Source organism: Ursus arctos, unplaced genomic scaffold, assembly GCF_023065955.2.
Source record: "Ursus arctos isolate Adak ecotype North America unplaced genomic scaffold, UrsArc2.0 scaffold_22, whole genome shotgun sequence".
Lineage (NCBI taxonomy): Eukaryota > Metazoa > Chordata > Mammalia > Carnivora > Ursidae > Ursus > Ursus arctos.
In genome coordinates, this window is record NW_026622897.1 from 11239906 (window position 1) to 11246486 (window position 6581).

The window sequence follows — 6581 nt, forward strand, 5'->3', positions numbered from 1 at the left end:
GGACATCTTTTGTCCTGTTTCTCCATCAGTAACCAGCAAGTCTGAGGACACCTACGTCGAAGAGCAGTGGGGCGGTGGGGGGCCTACGTGAGTGAGTGCAGCAACAGGGTCTGGAACACTTCCTGCCGCGGAGTGAGCACCGTGAGAGCGCCAGCTGTCGCACTTGTCACCACGGTCCCCACGGCTCCTGCTGCAGGAAAACCACTGGGAAGAGATAGAGGAGGAAGACGTACAGACGCGGAAGCAGGAGAAGCCAAGACAAGGTCTGGTGTTCTTTCTAATATGATTCCTTCCTCCCCGTTCCCCCCACCCCAGGACCCAGGAGCCTGGCCCCAGGCTACTCCCCAGATGTCAGACACAGCCTAGCTTGGACAAAGGCCTGGCTCTAAAGCACAGGTTGCAGGGAGACAGACTGGGTGGCTGAGGGCCACCAACTGGCTCAGGTCTTAGCACTGAAAATGTCCTCTGTCCCAGGAACCTCCTTATTCCCAGGCAAACCCGTGTCATCCTTCATCAACTATCCTCTCTGAGAAGACGGCAGTGGGACCACACGTTCAATCATATATGCAGTTGCTTAGTACACAGCGTGCTGGGGGCTGAACACCCCTCCTCCCCTCCCTCCCTCCTTCCTTCTCCCCTTTCCTTCCTCCCTTCCTCCCTTCCTCCCTCCCTCCCTTATTTATTTAGCCTGGATTCTCCTCTTCCCTCTCCCCTTACATGCTCCCAAGGCAGGTGCAGACACACCTGTGAAAAGGCAGAAGCCGAGACCAGATAGTAAAGGATGAAGGAAGCCTGTGAATTCCTGGGGTCTGGGGGCTGGGAGGGGGCTCCGCTCAACCTCATTGCTTATTAATACTGAGGTTCTTGTTGGGGAGAGAGGGGAGGCAACATTTGTCTCACCAAGTCCAAATCCCCTCTGGGTGGCCCTGGAGACACAGGTGACCAGAGATCCTGAAGCGGCTGAGAGGTTGGAGAAGGGCCAGGGGCTGGACCCCCACCCCTATGGCCCAGTGTCCCCTTCGCCCCCATGGGCTTACACCGCTATTAATTTCACGAAGTTTCTCGCAGCAGGAGGGCCGGGCTGCTTGTTGCTGTCCAGGTGTCTGTGCGCCTGCGTTTAGCACCGAGGCAGGAGAGGCGGGAGAGCAGCAGGGCTCAGAGCTCAGGCAGGAGCCAACCGGCAGGCCTGATGGACAAGATCTGTGAATAGCCCCGGCCCTCGGTTTTGAGGGTCGATGAAGCCAGAGTGGCAGGGTGAACAGGGGCGGGAGGCCGGGGAGGTATAGGAGAGGGGTCCAAGGAATGGGTCCCAGGGCTGGACCTGTCACCCTCCCCTGCCACCCCTGGGTCAGGGATTGGGGGAGGGGCCTCGCCTCGGAGACCACAAGGCCTCGGAGCCTTGGTCTGGCACAGTGCTGACTAAGGAGGCCAAGCTGCGGTCAGCGGAGCCGTGGGGTGGGGTGGGGAGCACCCCTCCTGGCACACAGTAGGTGCTGACTGAGGTCCCGGGCCCTGATGGAGGAAACTCGGCTGTCCTTTGTGCCCCCCTGCTCAGCCACCCCCCTGGGGACTTGATGCGTGGGAAGGCACTGGGAGAGCACAGTGGAGCGTCTCCCCTGCAGACCCGCTCTGCATTGCAGACCGGAATCCGGAAAGGGGTTCCGAAAGGGTGTTTCCAAGACTGCAAGCGCTGTCTCTCCAGGGTATTCTCTGACCTTGACCTCGGCCCCTCGCACCTTTCCGCGACTGCCCTGGTGAATGGGGGGCAGGGGGCTGCACACCTCACCTCCATCAGCCAGGTTCAGAGCTCCGGGCAGGAGGGAGCCCCGTGCGCTGGCTCTCTGCCGCCTGCAGCCCTCTCTCTGGAGCGGAAGCTGGGCGCAGCTGCCTCCCACTAGTGCCTAACGCGGCCCCCAGCAGAATGCAGACCACGCCTGGCGGAGCGCACCTGTGGGGGGTGGGGCTGACCCAGCGCCGGGCCAAGCCAGGGCCCTTTCCCGGTCCCCAGGCAGGAAAGTCAGTTGGGTCACCCTGGGCTCTGTAGGAAGGGCAAGCCCTTCACCAGTCCTCTGGATGCAGAGAGTCTGTCCTTGTCCTAGCCCCTAACAGACTGAATGGTTTTCTTTCTCCATGAAAATGTAAGTGTCATGAGAGAGCATTTATTTTTACTGTTCGCTGCGCCTAGGCAAGTGCTGGGCTCAGCTAAAATTGTCGAAGACATCAATGAGGCGGCATTATCTCACCCCACCCCCACTTTACAGATGACGAAACTGAGGTAGAGCTCATTAATCACTCCGAAGGATCCCCCCCAGCCTTAGGCTTTTAGGGAAGGCATATTGTCAACAGCCAGTACTCCCTGGAACTGGAGGTTCTTCTCCTAGTCTGACTTGCTTCCCTCCTAATACAAGGGCAGCGAAGATCAGCTGAAAACACATACCCACGGAGGGGGGAGCCCTCGTCAGGTGAAGGAAATGGTTCCGTGTGAGGCTGCCGTCTTAGAAAGTCTTCAACTCCCACATCCAAGTGGTTGGTGGCATCAAGGGCCGCCTCCACTGTGCGCCTTTTACTGCGTAGACGGGGAGGGGGCTTCAAATCGCTTTAGCTATAGATCTCACCATTATTCTCCGTCTCTCTAATTTGGATGTTAATGTATTAGCTACAGCCTTGCCTTCTAGGCTAGAAACTGTTTTCCCCCCGCCCTGAAATTATACATCCAGATAGAGCAGTGTTCATTAAAGTAAGATTAGGAGAGGAGGCTATGTGAGAGGTATGTAATCTTTTGCAAATGGTTAGTAAATTGGAACTACCCCAATTACCATCTTGTTCATCACACAGGGCTGAATTACTCTGCCTGGGACGGAAGTCGCAGGCACAGCTCTGCTCAGCGCACATTTCATAAATATTGTATACACATGATATTCTCAACCATCTGCTTCGCTGATCGCCGAGCACGTTTCCGACTTTCTGGTTGACTGCAGAGAGAGTGGCAGGAGCAGGGCGGCCATCCTGCCTGCCGGCCTCGAAGCCCAGCTGGGCGGGCCCGCCCTGCCTCCCCAAGGGCTCTGCTGACACCACCTGCCTCAGGCACGCGCCCATGCAGCCCACTCCGGACCCTGCCCGGCCCGCTGGTGTCCTCCTCCCAGGGAAGACGCCTCCACCGGTGTCTCTGTGTGGCTCCAAGGTCTCACCGAGCAGGCCCCCGTGTGCCGTGGGGCTGTCCTGGCAGAGCTTGTCTCTAGAGGGGGCATGCAGAGGCTGACAGGCCGGCTTAGAGAACGAGCTGCATCCCTGACCCAGGACGGAGTAGGGGCCGGGACGGTGTCCTGGGTCAGCTGTGGGGCTCTGCCTCTGCCTGGTGGGGGCCTCCGGTCTGTAACTTGGGGTGCAGCACCCACGGTGCTCACAGACAGTGCACTCAGCGTCAGAGCTGGGTCTGGCTCTTTTACCCACCCCTTTGGTGGGGCCAGAGCTGCTCCCGCGGACCCCTTGTTTCCCTAAAATCCCGTTTCTGTCTGACAGGCAGTGAAGTGCCGTGATTTAGAGTGAGGGTCCAGGCATCAGAGCGTCAGGATTTAAAGCCTGCCCTGCTATTGCCCCGTGGTGTGATCCAGAGCAACAGTTTAACCAATTGGGTCTGTTTCCCCACCTGTAAAATGGGTATAATTATAATACTAACACTTGCTCCTTAAGGTTTTGGTGAGTTAATTCTTAGAACAGTACCTGGCATACAGCAAGTGCTCAATACATGTTAGTGATTATTTCACTGCAAGGGTATTTTGGGTCTCTTCCTGACTCTCATATTCCCCACGAACAGCGTATCTATCCGAATGCCTGGGCTAGAGGTGAACTCTAAGGAAGGCTCCAGAGAGAAGAGGCCAGATCCTTTCAAGGTGCCGTGTTTTACAGCAGTCGTTTCATTTCTTTCTGCAGGTCCTTAACACATATATAATTTTATGTCCATTGTACAGATGAGGAAGGTGAGGCTCAGAGCATTTTAAGAAGCCGATTTCCTGTTGCTGCCTATTTAAAACCTTCAGTGTACTATTTGTTTTACAATAAAATCCCAAATCCTTGGCCTGGCCCATGAGATCCTCCCTGATCTGGTTCTAGTGCACGGCCTTGCCTCGCCCGCTGCTGTTCCGGGCACTCCTTGCCTCGCCCGCTGCTGTTCCGGGCACTCCCGCCTCATCGGCTGTTCTTTGTCCACCCCGCGCGCCATCCCGCTTCAGGGGGACGTGCTTGTTTCTTCTGCCTGGGCTTGACCTCCCCGCCCCTTTTGGCTGAAATCCCTCCTGGGCCTCCCTCCGGTCTCAACTTTCACTTCTCCAGGACCCCTGGGCCAGCACATCCCTTTCATGGCACCACTCACCATCGCAGCTGAACACTCCCCGGGTGCGTGTTGTTTGCCTTACTGGGGGCGAGACTCATGGGGGCACAGTCTGTATCAGCAGGAGACGCGGGGCTATGCCACAGAGACATAAGTCCCAAAGGTCATGTTCCTCTCCATGCCGCGTGTCCCGTGCTCACTCGGGCATTGGGAACAGGGAGGCACCAGCACCCTGTGGCTGTGCCCTCAGGTACGCCCGCCCTTCTCAGCAGCTGCGGCAGGGGGAGGAGAGAGACTGGAGACTCACATGTGGGCACATTCCCTCTGCTCCCTGCCACATACCCTGTCCAGCGGCGAGGGGGCTGGGACCCGGGGGGGGAGCGAAAGTGGGGTATCTGATCTGCCACGGAGACCTTATCCAACTTGTTCCCTTGTGTGTTCGAGGGGCCTTGCGCACTGCCTGGCACATAGTAGGACTCCCCAAATAGCTGTGGAATGGATGAGGGCGTCAACACAGGTCTGGCAGGGTCCCCTGTGAGCGGTGGAGCTGGGCCTCCGACCGCGATGCTCCTAACTTCAAAACCTTTGGCCTTTGTTCTCTGCCTGGTTGTCTCCCCGCTTTTCTGGGATGCTTTTCTCCTCGGTGCACAGAGGACCGCGTAGCATGTGTTTAGACACTTAATAGATTTGTTTTTTCCTGATGAAGGTGATGAAAGCTGCATGTCCTCCAATCAGCCCCGCAATCAGCCGTGCAGCCACTCACCCGAGACAAGTGGCAATTCAAATTCAGCGAGCGTTTCTTAAGTGCCTACTGTGTGCGGGGCGTGTCATCTCGGCACGTGTGCACCAAAGCCTGGTGAGCTGAGCAGTGTGCTTCCTGCTTTCCAGGTGGAGGTACTGATGCTCAGTAGTGTAGCTGGAGTCAAAGGCTGGCTCGCTCAAAGCCAGCACCCTTTCCCCTGCAGCCGCTGGGGGCTCCCGAACGAGGGAGCATGTGTCAGAATCATCTAGAGGACGCCTGGATGTGCCGGCCACTAGGCCCCCTGCTAGAGCCTCTGATTTAAAGGATATGGGCGGGGCCTGCGAATCGCAGTGCTAGTGGGCTTCAGGTGATGCCCCGGGGGCCCCTGGTTGGAGACGCACCTGCCCTGCCACGTGCTGCCTGGGGGTGAGGGGCAAGGCCACTTCCATCCTTAACATGGCTCAGGGTCCTGGCTGGGGAGGAGCGGATCAGGAACATAACACCCCGGTGGCGGGTATTTGGCACTTCCCTGTGAGGCTGCCTGCAATCGAAGTATATAAAATGAGAGGGTTGGACTGGAGGAGCTCAGAGGTGCTCGGCAGATCTGACATTCTATATTCTATGATTGCATGAACTAAACCAAAGCTACAGAATCCATTTAAGACTCTTCCTAGGTGGGAAGTACTACAGACTAAAAATTGTGTAACAGTAAATGCCTGGGGGAGTCGAGGAGTTCTCCGAGCAGCCACGGTGAGCTCACCATTCCGCAGGGCCCTGGGGAACCCAGGACACATGTAAGATGCGACCCCGCTGCGCGAGGAGCCAACAGCCTGGTGTGGAGAGAAAACACACGCTTGAGACAACGAGAGGAAAATGCATCGGGATAGAACCAAGTGCTAATTGGGCGAGTCTGTTTGGGGGCTCCCGGCCCAGTCTGGGAAGCCCCCAGGAGGATGTACGACTCCCGGAGCCTAGAAGTTTGACAGGAACCTACAACCAACATTCGTGCAGCCCCCTAGCATTGTTATCTACCTGGTCCCCACAACCTGGGGTGAGGTGGGTATTTTAAGGATGAAGAAACAGACTCGGAGACTTGCCCAAAGTCAACTTTTTATTGTGAAGGAGTTGGGATTTGAACCTAGGTCTGCTGATAACAAAGCTCGTGCCCTTCAGGAGATTGGGCGGGAGGGACAGGAGGGGTGGTGCACCGTGCCCGGTCCTGAGAGAGATGAAGTGGCAGTAGAGGTTGGCTGGGGGTGTATGCTAACTCAACAGACTCAGAAAGACTCCCCGGGGCCCCTGAGTGTGACGGGGAAACTAAAGATCAGGGCTGGCTGCAGGAAGTGTTTCACATGGCTGCCACTGTCATCCGCGGACGACGCGGGGAGCAGCCAGGCCCGGACAGGGCCATGCACCAGAGCAGAGCTCTGGTGGGCTGCGGGCACTGGGTTTCTACCACCTCTCTCCAGGCTACTGACGGCCCATGCGACACGTGCGTGTGAAGGAGAAGAG